The sequence below is a fragment of the Emys orbicularis genome, chromosome 22, assembly GCF_028017835.1.
Source record: "Emys orbicularis isolate rEmyOrb1 chromosome 22, rEmyOrb1.hap1, whole genome shotgun sequence".
Taxonomy (NCBI): domain Eukaryota; kingdom Metazoa; phylum Chordata; order Testudines; family Emydidae; genus Emys; species Emys orbicularis.
The window spans coordinates 14,474,796-14,493,812 of record NC_088704.1 but is presented as its reverse complement, the minus strand read 5'-3'; the positions used below and the strand labels follow the sequence as shown (position 1 = coordinate 14,493,812).

Sequence of the window (19,017 nt, the reverse complement as noted above, 5' to 3'; positions counted from 1 at the left end):
ATTTAAAATCAATATCCTCCCATAATAATGCTGGGGAAACTGAAAGCATGAAGTTGCATATGGGCAGGAAGGAAGAGACAGTTTGTCACCGTGAGCATCAAATTCTCATTTATCAAGGGCTTGTTAAAGATGCAGCATCTCAAAAAACCTTGAAAACAAGTACCATATTTGAGAGCGTATATGTTGCGCCTGTCTATGAGTCAACACGAGCAAAGCACAGACGCTTTGCATGCAACCTTTCTTATGGTTAAGAAATGTTACAGTTCAAATCACCACTGTTTAACACAACAAAACATTATTTCCATTCCACATGGCATCTCGATCCAAACCAGGGTTCTTAGCGCTAAGTCACCCCGCATTAATTCAAGTTCAGCTAGCTAAATCTAGTTGACTGAGCTGGCATTCTGTTTATCGGGAGACACAGTGGAAGGAGTTGTAGCTGACAAGAGTCCAAGTGGTGCAGAGAACAGACAGTTAACATGTGGAGGGCAGAACCTGCTAGGAAATGCCTTTATCCAATGAGTGATGTAAGAACTCTGCAAAGTTACAAGTGGCATTTCAAGGTTTTAAAGAGCACAAGCTGCCTCTGATCTTATCTCACCGTGACCCTGTCACCCAGGCTGTTAACACAACCAGTGCTTGGAAGCATTGCAAAGATCTGCAGCCATCCATAACCGAAAAACCAAGTAAATACAATGAAATGGTGGCAATCTGAAGAAAGGATGGACTCAAAGAGAGTGACAGACCTTAAATCTTCAAGGCACTCCAAATTCAAGCCTTAACTCAGCCTTCAGTGAGGGACTGTCATGTGCATTTTGCAAAAGTGGAAACAAAGGCCTGCCACACACAGTGTCAAGGAGCAGAGCCCACTCGGAAGGAACTAAGGAGTACCTGGCCCGGTCACAAGACAGTGCCTCTCTCTCCTTCCCACTCCCCAACTATCTGGAACTCCTCATTCTGGGTGTTAATTTTCCTGGTCATTATACTTTTGTGCATGTTGCAAACCCTTGGAGCTGGAGGCCAAGAGCCTCTAACCTTCTCTCATCCAGCATTTGCAGTTTCAAAACAACAAAATCCCAATACTCAGCTCACCACTCCCAGGAGGGCAGAATCACATTACGGCCTGATTTCATGCATTTGGGGAAGAGATGGTGCTTATGATTCAAATGAGGAATCGGCGACACGCTTACAGGTACTGGTGGGTTAGGGCAGTGGCTCTATGCAGCAGTAGTAAGCGTCCATGACTTCGCAGCTCTGCCAAAGCACCTCAGTCATGATCTCGAGTCCCTCCTCTGCCCTGCTACTTTAACCACACAAACATACGCACAGCTCTGTCAACACGCGTTCATGCTGACCTGCCTCACGTCACTCCTGACTGGCAGCGCCCCCGGTACCTGCTGGCCAAACATCAACGAGTGACTGGCTCTTTGCCCTGCTCTCAGAGGGTGCTCCACCACCTAATCTCCTAAGCACCATGGGCACAAATGCAGTGGCGGGTCAAACACACTCATGTGATTAGGGTCATGCTCTAGGTAGAGCTCACTATTTTCCATCTGTGACCAAATCAGGATTTGAACCCAGCTCTCCGGACATGCTACGTTAGCATATTAACGCCAGCGAGACCTGCAGCCCCTGTCCCAGTATCTCACATCCACGCACAGTCCTGAGGCTCCAAAAACCTCTAAATAATGTTATTTTGTTGTCAAATCAGCATGTTCCATTTTGAAACCTAAAGGATGGAAAAAAGCTAGGGGGGAAAGAAGATGACAAGACTCTTGCTACACTTTCAGCGTGGGAGTTCTTTCCATTATATTAAATCTCTTCTCTGCTAAACGATGAGCCAACTTTGCATTTAGTATTTTGGGTTTTTTTTATTTATTTTTTTTCATTTAAAACATGTTTTACTGCATCACATTAGACAATGAGAATGAAAGATGGAATTGTGGTTAAGGCACGTGCCTGGGTGCACATACAGTGAGAGTCCCCTGGGTTCTATTCCCAACTCTGCCACAGACTATTTGACCATGAGCAAGTCACTTGACCTCTCTGGGTCTCATTACTTCTGCATTTGCATTACAGCAATGCCTAGAAGCCTCAGCGGACATCAGGATCTCACTGTGCTAAGCCTTGTACATGTACATAATGAAAGACAGTCCCTGCCCCGAAGAGCTTGCAGTCTAAGCTCTCGCAATGGGGATGAGAAAGGAATTATTATTGCCAGAGAACAGAGATGTACAGGGCCACAGAGCGAGGTGCCCACAATTACACGGGGAGTCTGCAGCAGAGCTAGAAATTTAACGCAGGTCTCCGAAATCCCAGGCCACTGGCAGTACCTTTACCACAAGACCATCCTTGCTCTTAGCTTCCTTATCTGTAAAATGGGGTATAAGCCCACCTCACAGAGGTAGCTGAACGGTTTCATTCATTACTATTGTCAAGCCCATTGACACCCTTGGGTAGAAGGTGCTATGTAATGCAAAGATTCATATTATAGCACAGGAGAATTGGTCCTCTCCCGTCTATATCTAATCTGTGCACATAGCCTGGATACACCAGTCCCATCTGGGGAATATGTGCCCGGTTCCAGCCCCTGCCACCCATCCATCCATTCCAATACACCATTCCACACCGGGGGTGGCCTATCAAAATCCGCTTTTTGGACGCACACTTGACGGAAGGAGAAAAAAAAACAGATCCCGAATTCCAACTTTGAACAAGTTTCCCCCTGGCTTGGTAGCAACGGCAGCAGAGTGAGAACAGAGCCCAGGAGTCTTGGCACACTGGGGGTCTCAGTGAGAGGGGAGACACAACCAAGTGTCCGGGAGTTACAAACATCTTGTCCTTCCCATGTTGCTGAATGAGGGGGGTCCTGGGTGGGTCCCAGTATGGAAAAGACTGAGGACCACATAACCATGGAGCAGTATCCTTTCCTGTTAAATGTGCTCCCTTGCTTCAAATGGCAGGCATAGGATGGGTCTATGCATCCCATCAATCGCATCTGCACAGCTCGGGAACCCCAGCCATTCAAACCCCGCAATTATTTCAGGGATATTTCCAATTTTTCCAACCCAGAGGGCGAGCACTACCCGCACTACTTCCCTTGCAAACCTCCATGACCACTGCACCAATCATGGATTTGCCTACCCTGAACGGATTGTCAACAGATCTGTAACAATCCAAGCTTGCCAGCTTTTGCAGAGTGATAGCAACACACTTCTGGGCTGTCATGGCCTCTTCTCTCGGAGTGATCTGTGTCACAACCAGGATCAGCCGGGCCTAGCGGTTGGAGCAGGAGTCAGGAACCAGGAGTCAAGCTGAGGGGCAGGGCGCAAGCAGGGCTGGAGCACAGCAGGAGCAAGGCTCGGAGCAAGGCTGGCACAGGCGTGATCGCAGCTGTAGGCATAAGGGTTGAGCAGCCAGCAACCTGCTGCTGAGCTTAAAAGCAGGCCTGCTGGCTGCCTTGTGCCCAGCAGGTCCCTGCTGCAATCCAGCTGAGCTCACTAATCTGCCTGCAGGCTGGGCTGGCCAGCCCTCGGGCTCAGCTGCAGGATCTCTCTCCTGCCAACCTGGCCACTCAGGGGCCCTGGCGAGCTCAAATGCCATGGCAGTTTTCCTCCTGAGAAAGTTCTGGGCTCACTGCTGGCCCTCCTGCGTTCCCATCACCATGTAGCCCCACCACTCGGGGCTTGTGGTCCTGGGCCAGAGGCAGTGGTCCGCATGGGGGCGGGGGCTGGACGAAAAACAGCATCAGCTCCATCCACGCCTCCATCTCCACATGGTCCCATTCTGTTGTTGTAGGGATTCTGCTTGTAACTGCAAGCCGCCGCCTTCGTCTTCTCCAGGCCAAAAGCCGCCTCTGAAACACCTGACACTGTCTCTTGGCAGCAGCTTTTGCAGGGGCACGCCAAAGAAACACTGACTCCACAGAAAGCAGCCACTGCCAGCCCTGGTTGTTAGGCTGAGCAGGATCCATGTAAGAGCCCACCCCCACACCACCTTGGGGCCTGCCAGGAAACAAATTTCCCAGGCCTAGACCACTTCCTCCCACCATGGGCAGAAAAGTTGCCCCCCAGCACCCTGTGAACGTGAGCCCAGAGCAATGCAGCGGGCTGTGGCGCTATGGATCACAGGATACTGGTCCCAATAGCTGTTCCTGCTTCTCATGGCCAGACACAATGCCAGTGCAGACGCGGGACAGCCGCATGCTGATATCGACAAGGGGGCCGCGCTGGAGCAGGTTAGGCGCTCGTGCACTGGCTCACCCAGGATTGCTGAACCCATGGCAAGCCCACAAGGCCAGTCTGAGATGCATTGCCCCCAGATAAAGTGAGGGAACGAGCTGCTCTGGGGAGCAGGGAATACCTCCAATAGCCTTTTAACAGCAAGAGCTATGAAGAGGGATCCCTGAGCTAACATCGCAGTTAAGCCGGGGAAGTCCATGCCAGTCAGTGCCACCATCTCCTGCAGCTCTCTGCTGTGATTTTCCAAGGGGAGCCACCTCACCCCCACAGTACAGGGCAGAAGGGCTGGGCTCGTGCTCTGGGGAAGGAGGCAGATAATCACTGTGACAAGTCACTCAGCAGGTTCACACATCGGGTGTCTCTCACACGGGCGCAAGCTTTCCCCACGCACAGACGGAAGGGAGGCCCAGGGGCCACGTTTGGTTCTTCTGCAGTGCAGAGTGTTACCAAGAACGGGGCAGGGTTAGAGAGCCGCTCCGACATTCCCTAGCCAGGGCACTGCTTGTGCTGCAGAAGCACCTGGTGCAGCGAAGTGGGACCGAGCCAGGTTAGACGGGGGCAACCAAGGCTCAGCTGGTGAACATGTAACAAGTCAAACCGGCTGTTCCTCTCTCGGTATTATTCTAACAAGGGCAAACGTCTTTCCAGGCCCCTGACTCCCCACCCTTCCAATTCAAGTCCTGGGTATAACAAACAGTTCCCACTAACCAGCCTGAAAGGTCTCAGAGGCTTCTCAGTACTTTCTTTTTTCCTCCTCCGGTGCATGCAGCCTGCGGAAATACCCCCACTCCAGCCCAGCTGCTCAGTCTGTCCCTGCGCAGCGGGTGACAGCTTTGTGGGGATCCTGGAGGCTGCCGCCCTGGCGACGGGCTTCTTGGTCTGCCCTGAAACCGAGACGCAGCACCAGCTTGCTGAGTCCCAGCGGGCCGTGAACTGCTAACAACAAAGGCAGACGAGCGAGGGGCCGCACAGGGTGGGCTCAGCACAGCAGTGTGGAATCCTGCGGCCGATCAGCTCTGCCCCTCGCCAGCAGGAATCAATGGAACAAAGGGAGAGTGAAGCATAAGGTCATGGGAATTATGGGCCATAATTTAACTGAGGGCAATGGGTGTGGAAAAAAAAAATTATTCAGGGAAGGTGGGGGCAGAGGGGGAAGGAAGGCAGTAGGTCTCTGGAAGGCAGGATCCCAATGCTGGGGAGTATAATGAGCAGACTTTGCCACAGGTTTACTTCTTGCAGAGAGGAGGGGAAAACCCTGTAGTTCAACCCCAAAACAGCAGCAGTGCAATTGTGCGGCGTTGGGCAGATCTGGAAACAATTTCTTTGCACCCTTCCAGAGGTGGAAGGTTTCATCCCTCCAACAGGCAGCTCATTGGTTGAGAGGACTTTGCTAGGTAAGGCAGCTGGCGTGGTGAGAACACTGCCTATCGTTGCTTTTTTGTGTTTCCGTCTCCCTGTCTCCACCTGTTGTTTTTTGTCGTATCGCTGGACTGCAAGCTCTTGGGGGCAGGGACTGTCTTTTGGTTCTGTGTTTGAACAGTGGCTAGCACAAAGGGGGCCTGGGCGCTGGCTAGGGCTCCTAGCCACGACCGCAATATAAATGATAAAAATTTGCTAACGTCGTCACAAGTTTCTAGCTAGAGATGAGAGCACAGCAAGTCTCACAGATCTGGGCCTGGATCCAAAAGCTCTCTGGCTCAGGACCGTTCTTAGCACACACCAGGGGTTCTGCAAATGTTGGAGCCAGGAATCCTCTCCCCAAACATCAACCCTTCGGGTCCCCTGTAACAAACTACTTTTAAAATGGTGATAGGGGACAGGCACAAAGGAAACTCCCCTGGGAGGCACTGCACTGGGCTGGAGTATTTGAGGAGATGGGGTTTCTCTTTCCCACTGGCTCAGTTCCATTATGAGGTGCTGAACATGCAGTACTGTACTAAATAGGCCAGATTACGGTCTGGCATTACAAAATCTCAGGGTGCATCTGCACTGCCATCAGGGGTCTGACTGCAGCACAGGTAGGCAAACCCGAGCTAGCTTTAACCTAGCCAGCGCAGCTAAAAACAGAAGTGAAGATGTGGTGGCACAGACCCTGCGTGGGCTGTACAAGCCCATCTGGTATCCTGGCTACGTACTTGTATTGCTAGCCTGCACCGGGGTCAGTGCTCCTGCACATAGGCGTTGACTCCATGGGTGTTCCGGGGCTGGAGCAGCCATGGGAAAAAAATAGTGGGTGATCAGCACCCACCAGCCACCCACCGATCAGCTGTTCGGTGGTGGGTGGGAGGCAGCAGAGCGGAGGCGGAGCGAGGGTGGGGCCTTGGAGGAAGGGGCGGAGCCTCAGGGTGAAGCACCCACCGGGAAAGAAGAAAGTTGGCACCTGGGCTACTGCATCTTCACTGCTAGCGAGATCAAAGCTAGCACGGCTCTGCCTACCCGAACTGCAATCACATCTTCGACTGCAATGTAGACATACTCTTAATTTATTGATTTTCTTTAAATCCTTTCCCCTTCTCTCGCCATTTGGACAGGCTTTTCCTGACTCTCCCTTGGAAGAGACGGGAGCTCCTGCAGGGAGATCAGCCTCAGAGTCGGGAAGAGAACTGGAATAGCTCGGGGCGCAGATCCGTTCTTGCATCTCACGAGGTAAGAGCTGATAAATAGCTCTGGAGCAATATTTAGACTCCACCCCCCCAAGAAATGGATGGGGCGCTCCTCTAGCACCATCATCCAGAGACCTCTAAGTATTCTGCAAGCCACACCTCCCCCCACAGGAGGTGGGCTTAGTGTCATGAGGTCAGATGGGACACTGATGTAAATGGGGCAGGTGAATGCTCAAGGTCATACAGAAAGTCAGTGGCAGAGATGGGCATTTCACCCAGGGACTCCTGACCCAAGTCCCATGCTATAACCCAGGGGTAGGCAACCTATGGCACGTGTGCCGAAGGCGGCACGCGAGCTGAGTTTCAGTGGCACTCACACTGCCCAGGTTCTGGCCACCGGTCCAGGGGGCTCTGCGTTTTAATTTAATTTTAAATGAAGCTTCTTAAACATTTAAAAAACCTTATTTACTTTACATACAACACTAGTTTAGTTATATATTATAGACTTATAGAAAGAGACCTTCTAAAAACGTTAAAATGTATGACTGGCACGCGAAACCTTAACATAGAGTGAATAAGTGAAGACTCAGCACACCACTTCTGAAAGGTTGCTGACCCCTGCTCTAACCCATCAACGCTCCCTCCCCAAGTTTGGGAAAGAACCCAGGTCTCTCCCGAATCCCAGCTCTCTGCTGTAACCAGCAGGCACCCTGCTTCTTGCACAGCATGTCAGCACTGGCCTGTCAGTCACCAGCTGTCTGTGTCCATTCGCTTTGCATGAGCAGCAGCAAAGTGCCTCAAAGCCCAGCCCAAATACTAAGATTCCCAAGGAATGTGGCAGAGGGAGGTGCAGGTCACCCTGGAGCCAGCCTCCAATCTGCCTGTAACAGGGCTGTTTATGAGCCAACGTGCACAAACGCCCCCTTGTCTCCCACCTCCCTTTGCAATTCATTTCTACAGAGCACACCGAGCCATAAAAAGGTGGTAAATATTCATAGTATAAAAACCACTCACAGAGAGGATACGCTGAGCTTGAGAGACACAACCAGACTCGTTTGATACGCTACCCAGAGAGTCTTGGACCCCCTCTCAGGGAAGATATGAGGAGGACATGCTGGGAGGTCTAGTGGTTAGGGCAGGGGGACTGGGAGGCTGGAGTCCAGGCTTCTATCCCCAGCTTGGGGAAGGAGTGTATTATTTCAGAGTCATTACAAATCAGGACCCTTGGGTTCTATCCCCAGCTCTGGAAAGGAGCGTGGTCTAGTGGTCAGGGCAGTCAGCTTGAGAGTTAGGACTCTTGGGTTCGATTCCCATCTCTGATAGCGACCCACTGTCTCTCTGTGCTGCTCTGAAGAAGCCCTCTGTACCTCAGCTTACCTGTCTGTAAAATGGGTATTCTGACCCTGTACCTGCCTCACAAAGACAGTTTGAGCTATAATCAGTGCCAGCAGAGGGCTCCAAGGTCATGGCGTGAAAGATGCTCTGGCAGCGAAGCACTATCCCACAGAGTGCCATGATCCCAGAGACCTCAATCCTGCCTCCCCCTCCTTAGGCTGAGCGCGCTCACTGCAAGCTCGCCCACATGTCTGCAGCTATCCTTCAGAGAGCTGCTCCCCTTCTGATTTCTCGGACCCATCCCACCCTGTGATAAAAACCTGCCACAATTGCTCCCTTGCCCCAAGACGCACCCCCAAAGCTTCCCCTTCTCTGACATCGGGGCGAGCTCACCATGGCATTGGAGTGCTCGCTCGTGCTGGCCGGCAGCATCACAAGCATGGCTGGAAGCCAGGCCCTCCTAGAGCAAGCGAGCGCGAGGGGAGCACAGCGCAGCCTTGGCTCGTGGCCTCTCTTGACAGAGACGAAGCGTCTCGTGTGTGTGGCCCATGCCAGCGAGCTGCTATTCCCTTAAACGCCCTGCACAGCTGCTGCGCCGCTCTCAAAGGTGAATGCTAAAGACAGTGATTCCAGACAGAGCTGCTGGTGGTGCTGTACCCTTAGCACCGTTTAAACGTCCGATTGCACTCATTCAGCCCCTGAAAAAAACAGCGCTCTTCCAGCCCGTGACAGCTTTGACAGCCAGACTCCTTAATTCCTTTTTCTTATTCCCTTAATCTGTCATCTTTATCAGGCTGGGGAAGTGCCAGGCAGCATGCAAGAGACCCGGCCCCGATCAATCTCCACATTACAGCTGACAGAATGGTGCTAATAACTTATTGATCTCATGTTTGCCAAGCCCCACTGGGGCTGAAAGGCTGCCATTGATTGGCTTGAGAGAAAGAGCCCCTCAGCTGAGGGCAGAGCGGAAAGCCTTCAAATTGTCTTCTTCCCGAGGCGCTCACTGGGAGACAGAGGGAGGGCAGAGAGAGGAATAAAGAAGGGGAGAAAGGAGGATAGAAAAGGAGAAAAGTGTATGTGAGAGGAAGAAAGAAGGGACAAGATGAATAAGGGAAGAGAGGAAGGAAAGTGTGTTTAGGAAAGAGGAATAAAGAAAGGCAAGGGAGAGCAAGGGGGAACGGAAGGATAGAGGAGGAAAGAGAGAACGGTAGAGGAAAGGAGACACGTAAATGGAGGGAAATGAAATGAGGAACAAAGGACAATCTGGAGCTGAAAACTTTTAACAGACAGACAGATTTAGGGTGACCAGATAGCAAATGTGAAAAATCGGGACGGGGGCAGTAATAGGCGCCTATATAACACAAAGCCCCAAATATCGGGACTGTCCCTATAAAATCAGGACATCTGGTCACCCTAGACAGACTCCCCTCTTTTTACTGACAGCAAAGGGTTAACTTAAAGCTCCCTCCCCTCCACAATCCCCCCACTCCCAACGCCGCGGCTCCGGAGTGCAAAAGAGCGCAGCAGCGACAAGTTCCCCTGGCAGCGTTCAATACCACGTTCCGGTGTTCAGGGAGAGGGCGTGGGGGGGGGGGGGGGGAGAATTCATTGATGAGCCAGCTCCCCACAGCCACACGCTCACAGCTGACGCCTCCCCGCTGGTTCGATCGGTACCGCAGGCTAGAAGTTTGCTTCTGCCACAGAATGTTATTGATGACCTGAGTAATCACTGAAAGGCGTTGGACACTTCGGGGCGGAGGGGTGTCTTTGCTCCGTTCCACTGGGAATGGAGGTGGGGATCTCACCTATGAACTAGGGAGCTCTTGCAGCCTGGGACTACCTGTACAGGCAAAGACACCTGGAAAACGTGCACAACCCACAATAACGGCGACAACGAATGCTCCTCTGAAACCACCACACATCGCTTCCCGCTGACTCCAGCTCAGCCCCAGGCCAGATGGCGGGGCTGAGTGCTGATGCACGAACTGACCTGAAGAGGGCATCAGTGAGAGGACCCTCTAGTTCCTGGAAAGGCAGCTGGTTCTAAGCACTGTCTGGAATGGTTTTTGCCAGTTTGAGGGATCTCACCACTGTTGTTAAGTCCACGCCCCAGCAGGGCTTCTTCAGCCAAGTTGATCTGAATGGCAGGGGCAGTTTTTTAAAAAACTCTTTCTTGGCCTCCCCAGGGTCACTCCTCTCAAAAAACAAACAAACAAACAAACAAACAAACCACCCCCCAGCCAGGCCTGTCTCCAGAAAGGAGGACTTCCCCTCCTTTCCACAAGCTGCTGAGCCATACCATGGCTGCATGAAAGAAAGCAAGGATCAGACAGGTAGCCCAACACCTTCTGCAAGGGCAGCTAATCACAATGTAAGCTCGTCATTGACATACTGTGAAAAAAATAATAATTAAAGAGCTCCAAGCCAACCTACACACTAGTGCAAGAGGGACCGTTACTTCCAGGCATGGTGTGATTGACTTCACAGCAGCCACTTCTGATAACGTACGTATATAAATGTGCGTGCCCAGGCATATGTATGTAGTTACACACAAACATACACGTACCAAATATGCACGCACACATACACATGTGTACTTATTCGCACGCCTACACACAAATATACATATGACACGAGCACACACTTTGGGGAGGATAAAATCTCGGTGCTGAAATCTATCGACTCATGGTGAGGCTGGGAGAAGCAATTCATTTCCCGCTCCCCGGCAGCAAGCGAGAGTGGACAAGTCAGGTGCCACATTACACTCCATATTGGATTTCTATATATAACATCAGTGAGATGTCACAGCTCCAATGATTTGTTTTCGGCTCTTTACTAGCTGCCTGTAAAACACCTGGGGAAAGAATTTTGTTTTGGTATTTTTGGGGGAGAAGGGGTGATAGGAGGGTTAGTTTTGGAAGCGGGATAATCTCGCTCTTTCTGGATCTTTAAGGAGAGGATGAGAGTCTGTGTTGTTTATTTCAACCTTTCCAGACACAGTACCCCTTTCAGGAGTCTGATTGGTCTTGCGTACCCCCAAGTTTCTCCTCACTTAAAAACTACTTGCTTACAAAATAAGACATAAAAATACAAAAGCGTCACAGCCACACTGTTACCAAAAAATTGTTTACTTTCTCATTTTTACCATATAATTATAAAATAAATCAATTGGAATATAAGCATTATGCTTACATCTCAGTGTATAGTATATATAGCAGTATAAACAAGTCATTGTCTGTATGAAATTGTAGTTTGTACTGACTTTGCTAGTGCTTTTTATGTAGCCTGTTGTAAAACTAAGCTAATATCTAGATGAGCTGATGTATCCCCTGGAAGACCTCTGCGTAGCCCCAGGGGTACACGTACCCCCCTGGTTGAGAACCACTGGTTTATTTCACTTCCCAAAATACAAGTCATGTTGGGAGTGAATTGGGTGGATTTCTTCCCCGTAGGGCTGCCTCCTCCCACAAAAGTAAGATTCATTGCCCCAGCTACAGCCACTCCATCCTGCTAGATCCAGGCGTGAGCCTTCCTGGCTCTCCTCACTCAGCTGTTGCTAGAGAGCAGTGCTTCTCCACCTATTTACCATTGTGGGCCGCATAGGCTGCTCTCTGTGCGTTGTGTGTGCCGCATCCACACAATACATATACTACCTATATGGCCCTGAGGATGTCACATGGGCCGCAGCGGTGTGTTGATTGGTCTGCCAGCATCCTCAAGAGCCTGTTCTGTGCAGCTCCCCATGCTAAGAGCAAGGCGGGTTTATCATGAAAACATTACTCATGTCCACAAAGGATTCAGCAGAGCAACCTCCCCAAACTCATTTTGCTTATGAGTTAATCAGGCCCTGACCTCTGCTCTCTGCAGGGATCCACTGACCACCTGGAAAGGAGCACTGAGCTCGCTGGGAACCCGCAGGCAGCCACAGAAAACTGAACAAACCCCTTTGTGTCGGCATACAAGGGATGTGGGCCTGATCTTAGGCCTGCTAAAGTCAACAGGAAGACACCCCCCTATTTTTTTTTAACAGATGAAGATAATGAGATAGAAAAAGGGTAAGTGACTTGCCCAAGGCCACATAGCAAATGAGTGGCAGAACCAGGTTTAAAACCCAAGTTTCCTGACTGCCAATCCCATGCCCTGTGCCCTGGCCCATGCTGCCATGAGTTCCATGCTGCAGTGCAGGGAAGCGAACTGCACTTCCACCACATGCTTGCTCCTTCACCTCCCAAGACCTCGGTTCAAATGCAAAGCAGGACACAACCACCAGCAGAGGCTGGTCATCTCCAGCTCCCAACAGGCTTCAGCAGAAATAGAACATGAGAGGAGCACAAAGAGAGGAGGAATCTGCAATTCCAGCCCCAGATCAAAAGCTGGAGACTGAGGTGGTGACTGAGGTCTGTCCCCAATGCGGCCTAGGTAAACAGCTGTCCTTCATGATAACATGTGTACACAAAGGTGGCTGGGCTTCCCACCCTCATCTGCCCATTTGGAGCTGATTTTCTGCTCAATTTAAGGCAGCAATTCAATAAAGCCTTTTTTTCCCCTTTCTTTTCTTTCTTTTTTTTTTTTTTGAAAGTGAAAACATGCCTGTGTCCTGGCTCGTTATCCCAGGCTCAGAAAACAGCCCATTCATTGCAGATCTGTCTCTAATCATTAGCTACAACATCCTTGGCCCGAGTTAACTCTTGCCTGCCTAGATGCACAGCCCACTGAAGTCAATGGGGATCATGCCACTGAGAGTTCACTGAGTTGTGGATCAGGCCCGTGGAGAGCAATATAAGGGATCTAACTACTCTCCCACACACATTCTTGGATGAAAATCAATACGAGGGATCTAACACACACATATACACCCCTTCCTGAAAAACGCCAACAATTTTTAACACATGTCTATTCAATGTTCACTTCTGATTACGCTATATTTCATAGCATAGCCCAGAGCACCAGACTTGGAGAACTGTTTCCTGGTTTTGCAACCCAACCCCTGTCTGACCTTGAATAAGACACTTCCCCACTCTGTGCCCCAGGTTTCCCATCAGTAAAATGGGTAATAACAATATCCCCCTTCGTAAAGTGCTATCTAAGAGCTAGGTATTGTCATCATCATCTATGGACGAACGGTACCGCATACGTGCTAAGTATTTTTCTTCTGTGAAATCTTTCAAGGAGAACTCACCACAAAATATAAAAGAAAACATTAATTGCGCAAAGGTTATAAAATGTAACTTATAAACTGGGTGAAAAACAACATTCACAGACGGTGGCCAGAGACCAAGAGAGAATAAGCCCTACAGAAATTTGGGAGACTGCCTTTTGCCCCACTTGTCTAGACATTCTGCATCTGGTTTAAACGGAGTTATACAGGATTCACGGTGCGGGTAAATGGCAGCTGCATCTGGTTCTATAGCCTGGGACACTGGGATGAGGATACTGTTCCTGATAGGCCAGGACCTCCAATGTGAGTCTCTGCCCATGCAGACCAGCCATCTCCAAAGACAGCCGGCGCTCTCTGTGGGCACTCCTGGTAGGGAGACAGCTGGCTTTCAATACCCTCAAAATCTGCAACCCAGAAGGGCCTTGGAATCATTGGGGAGAGGGGCCTCCAATCCATGGGACTGTGTGGGGCTCCTGCTGCCTTGATAACTGACTGGGGTCCTGCTAACCACACTGTGTCTTAAAAGGACCATGGCATGGTGCCCTGCACTGGCCTGCTCGGGGGCAATAGCCAGTCATCAAGCCAGCTTCCTCCCATAGGTAGGGGGAGGACGGGCCTCCACCCTCCTCTAGCACCCATTGGCCTGATCCTGCAAATCCTACTCATGCAAGTATTCCTGCTGCAGCTAATGGGACTACTTGCCTGAATCACAGCCCCAGAATCAGGCACCATGCGGGGGAGCGACTAGGGGGGATGGGACAGGAGGAAGAAATCAAGGGGCTGTCGGGGAAGAGGAGAGATTGCAAGGTTGGAGATGGCACCTTTCGCTCCCCAAGAGGACGGGTGCCCCCCCCCCCAAATCCTGAAGCCAGCCTGGAAGGGAGAAGCTCCACCACCTGTCTGTCAGCCACTGGATCTGCAAAGCTGTCACCCCCGCCCCGCCTCCCGCATGCCCTAGCAGGCTGCATGAGCCAAACTGGATAGAGGGGATTGGACTTGTTTACAGACACACAGCGAGCTGCTTAAAGGGGCTCTAAGTCTGTGTTTGATGTGCAAACCGTCAGCTTTGCTGCGGTGCCTTTGTCAGGCTCTGCTCATCCTTCTGCGTCTCTCTCTCTCTCTCAATTAAGATTAAAAGTGCTTTGCGCCATCATCCTCTCTCACGGCAAAGCCCTCTCTCGTGCCACTGCAGCACCTTGCCTGCTGCCTCATCTTTATCTGATCCAGTTGGAAACTACTTTTATATTCTCATTAGGCTCATTGGCTGCCCTCCGCCCCCCTCCCCAGCCCCCTCCTTTCTTGCTCTACCTTTTCATATGTTGCTAAGCCTCTTACCGAATCTCCCCAGCACAGGCGGCCTCCGCGCATTTCCAAGGCGGACAAGTCCCAATATTTTTCCATTTGCCATGTTACATCACGGCTGCGACCCCGCTGCGTTAAACACTGCTGAATGTCATCGTGGGGAGGGAACAGGACGTTTTGCAGGGAACACAGCAGAATTCAAGGTCGGGAGGCAGTGGGCTTTAGAAAGAGGGAAATTGTGGGGGAGGAAGGAATACACTGACCCCTGCTATGTACACGGGACTGGTACAGCCGGGCATCAACTGTGGACATTTTCCCAATAGCACTATACCTTCACTGTACAGTTAACCCAGGTGATTGGCACCCGGGTTAGCCGGGCCTGGGTGTGAGCATCCCCAATACAAAGCCTTATCATAGAATATCAGGGTTGGAAGGGACCTCAGGAGGTCATCTACTCCAACCCCCTGCTCAAAGCAGGACCAATCCCCAATTTTTGCCCTGATCCCTAAATGGCCCCCTCAAGGATTGAACTCACAACCCTGGGTTTAGCAGGCCAATGCTCAAACCACTGACCTATCCCTCCCTGCATCACTGTGCCCTTACTGTTCCTGCACTTGCTTGTGTGTGTCTGGGGAGATAGCCCACGGTTCTTTGTGCTGAGATGCTCTAGGATTCTTTCCCAGTCAACTGCGGGAAAACTTATCTGTCCCTTGTGGGGGGAAAGGGGGCTTGTGGGAAGGCACTGGAGGACTCTGAGCAGTCCAGTAATTTAGCCTTGAGTCCTCACTGCAAAGTGGGCGGGTTCCAACCCAAACAAAAGTGGAGCTTGGTTCTAACCTACCCTGCCCGCCAGGTAAGCTAAGCCAGGCTGAAAGCACTGGGCCAGAGGTTTTTCTGTATAGATGGCAGGGAGGGCTAAGGCTAAAACCTGGATAAGAGGTACGGCTAACTCTGCAGTGTAGACATACCCTCTATTTCACACGGCATCTGAACATCGTTTTGATCGGTGAAGAGCAGCACAACCAGCAGAGATGTAAATGCCCCTGCTTATGCCGCGTTCGCTGCTGCCAGAATCAACGATTCTTGTGTTCAATTTCGGAAATCACCAATATTAGTGCTGAGCAGGGGTGTGCGGTGCCTGTGTGCCAAGCCATCAACCAACACGATGAACTGGGGTGCTGTGCGGGGGGGCAGAGACAGAGCTCTTCCCATTCGAGAGCCTATTTCAAAGTCAAACTCCTTTAGGGCCTGATTCTGCCCAGCAGACTATTCCAAGGGGACTGCTCACTGAGTGAGCGGCTGAGCAATGTAGAGGAGAGTGAGGGGATCTGGCCCTGGATTATTATTTATTATTTCACTTAAATAGAAGTCCCCAGGCCATGAGCGCTCTCTACCCCACTGTAAATCCAGAGTGACTCCACTGAGCTCGGGAAAGTTGCTCCATATGCACAACGGTTACCAAGAGCGGAACTGGGGCCACTGACTGTGATAGGGGCCTTGGGAGCCATTTCTGAAGAACATGGGGTCGAGCTTCTGGTCTGGGTTACTCTGCTGGCCTGCGAGTTACTCTAGATTTACCTCGTCACAACACAGAGCGCAGTCAGGGCCTGGAGTTTAAATTTGGGCTTCGCAACAGCTACTTCCCTCCTCCTCAGAACATTCACTAACCGCACATCTGGATTGCTGGCCTCAGCCTCGTTCTTCAAAGGGCCTCTGAATGGGAAGCCCTGTGTTCCGGCTGCTGAACAGGGGAACAGACACAGGTGCTGAAATATCTGTTCTTCCTACTGCGGGGGTTGGGGGGCAGGCTGTGGGCTAATGGAGGCTTTAGCCATCTAACCCCTATTCGGTGCGTGAGCATAACTCTCCGTACAGCTAACAGAACATACACACATTGAGGGGCAGGATATACACACTGTGGGGCTTGGGGATTTTACCCCACACTTCATTCTCTCCGTGTTAGCCCGGCCAGGAAAGGAGGAAAGAACGAAGACTAGCAAGAAAAGGGAGGGAGGCGGAGGAAACCCTGAGCTGGAGCGGGGATGGATTCTAGGAGCCAGGGAATGACCAGGAAGTGTGAATGTGGCAGCTTCTCCCTGGAACCCAGGGCACCAGGCTGGCTCCTGCAGAAATCCAAGCGCAGCACTGATAATAATTATCATAAATCTTCCGTGTTGGACAGCGGATCCAGCACACACAGGTTTGCGCCACGATTAAGAGATCTCCGTAATATCTGAAGGTCCCCAGTGGGGCCAGAGCAGCAAGATGCAGCTAACATGCATCAAACACATAAGAATATCTCAATCATTACTGCTGCCAATGGTGGCTCTGAAACCGATCGATAGGGCAATTAGATTTTATCAGCACACGCCTTTCGGCCTCCTCTTCTGCTGTCTTTGCAAAAGCCTGGGTTAGACCTGCCTTTTCGGGGCCCTTTCTGTCTTGCTGAGAAATGACGGCTGGACCAGAGTATTGTTTTTTGCAGGTGGGGTTTGTTCTGCCTTGTTTTATGTTTTCAAGGTTCAAGAAAAGGGGAAAGAACCAGACAGAGTTAAGCTGTGAGCGATTCGCAACCAGATCTCCTATTATTAGTATTATTATTTATTATTTGCACTACTGTCGTACCTAGGAGTCCTAGCCAGAGACCAGGTGCTGTACAAACCTCCTGTCTTCACCACACACATGGAACACTTGCAGAGGGAAAACACAACCCCAGATGTAAAATCCCTGCAGTCAGACTGCAACCCCGGCATGCCAGCAGGGGAGAAATAACAAGGACTAGTGGCGAGAGCAGGGGGGAACTGGCAGTCAGGAGACCTCCACCACTGATCTGCCCTATAATCCTGGGCAAGTGACTTTGCCCCTCTACGCCACCTTTGTGGGGACCCTCATATAAAAGGCACTATATATGGTATTGCAGCTTCTGTGGCCAGAATCTACCATAGGCAGGTTAACAATACCTCCTTTCTCCCACTCTTTCTCTGTCTTTTGGATGCACACTGAAAGCTCTCTGGGGTTGCGACTGCTCTTACGATGTGCACGTACAGCGCCTAGCACAACGGGGCCCTGATCTCTCTAGCTACTGTGATACAAACAATAAACAACCACCACAGGGAGCGCTCAGCATTATTTTCTCTCGTCATTATTAAGTAGATTTCGCACCAGCTAAGCCTCCAGGCTAACCCGGCACTCAGTTTAAAGCAAGGCAGGTGGTAAATCAGTTGTGGCATTTCCTCCTTGTAAAAAAAAAAAAAAAAAGTCAACAGTGGCAGGGCCCAGAGTTTCCATTCCCTTTGCCCCTGTCTGAGCCACATCAGGGAATCTGCTAGCAGGAAGGTGGTGTAGAGACAGCTGTCAGGCTCTGCTCCCAGTTGGGCAGAGATGGTTCCTACAAGGGACCTGCCTCCAAACAGCAGGGAAGATCAGGTTTAAACTGCCCCTGTGGAGCCACAGCAACCCTCCTGCCCCCACCTTCATACTCCCAGTTTCCCCCAGCACCTCCTCCCCCACTGGTCAACTCTTGTTAGAATCCATCCCATCCTCAAAGGCGCCGTCGCTTGCTCAGCGGCCTCTCACTGTCCCTCCTTGTAGGAAACACAGGCCTATTTCAGCGCCTCTCTCTCATAGCTCACACGTTCCATACAACCTGAGCCAGGCTTTGCCACTGCACTAACACCAACCCAATCAATCAAGGCCCAGGCCTTTCCCCACCTCTGGGATTCTGGATGCCTCCGGGGCCGGAGGGGGCGGGTTGGGATTATTTTTTGTTTGTTTCCCTTGTCATCATTCCGTGTTGCTGAGAACAAACAGAGCACACTTTGCTCCTCTCCACAGCTACAGATCTCAGAGCATTTTATCAGCCTCAATTAGGTCTGGCAACCTCTCCGCAAAGTAAACGGTATTAAGCCTGTTTTCACAAATGAGGTCAGTTGAGGCACCAAGTCACTTGGTCAAGTTCACACACACAAAGTCAGTGGCAGAGAGGGGAAAGAGAACCCAGGAAGTCCAAAATCCCAGGTTCTGACCACTAGACAGCACTGTCTCCATCAACTTAAGAAATGGTCACATAGGTACGTTTCGAGCCAGCCCCTTGGTTCTTGGCTGCAGCAGTGCAGGAGAATACAGCTCAGAGATAGGTCCGTCAGTGCAATTTGCAAAGGAAGGAGGGATTCCAGCCGAAAGGTGAAGCCTACGAGCTGCCCTCCTAGATGCACCTGCTGCCGAGTAATTTGTGGAGCAGTGCCAGGATGCGGCCGGGGAGACAGGAAGAGTATCACACATTTTAAATGCTTGTGACCACCATCTGGGTAGAATTATGTAGACTCCCAGTCTGCAAAGCATGGACCCAACTCCCAAATTTCCCCAAAGCTCAGGACCA

The 19,017-nt window shown here is 51.0% G+C and overlaps 1 protein-coding gene across 1 annotated transcript in view; it reads right to left on the bottom strand.

Annotated features, from left to right (window-relative positions):
• SAMD11 (sterile alpha motif domain containing 11) overlaps positions 1-19,017 on the bottom strand; it is a 180,795-nt gene that overhangs the window by 51,404 nt on the left and 110,374 nt on the right. The window lies entirely within an intron of this gene.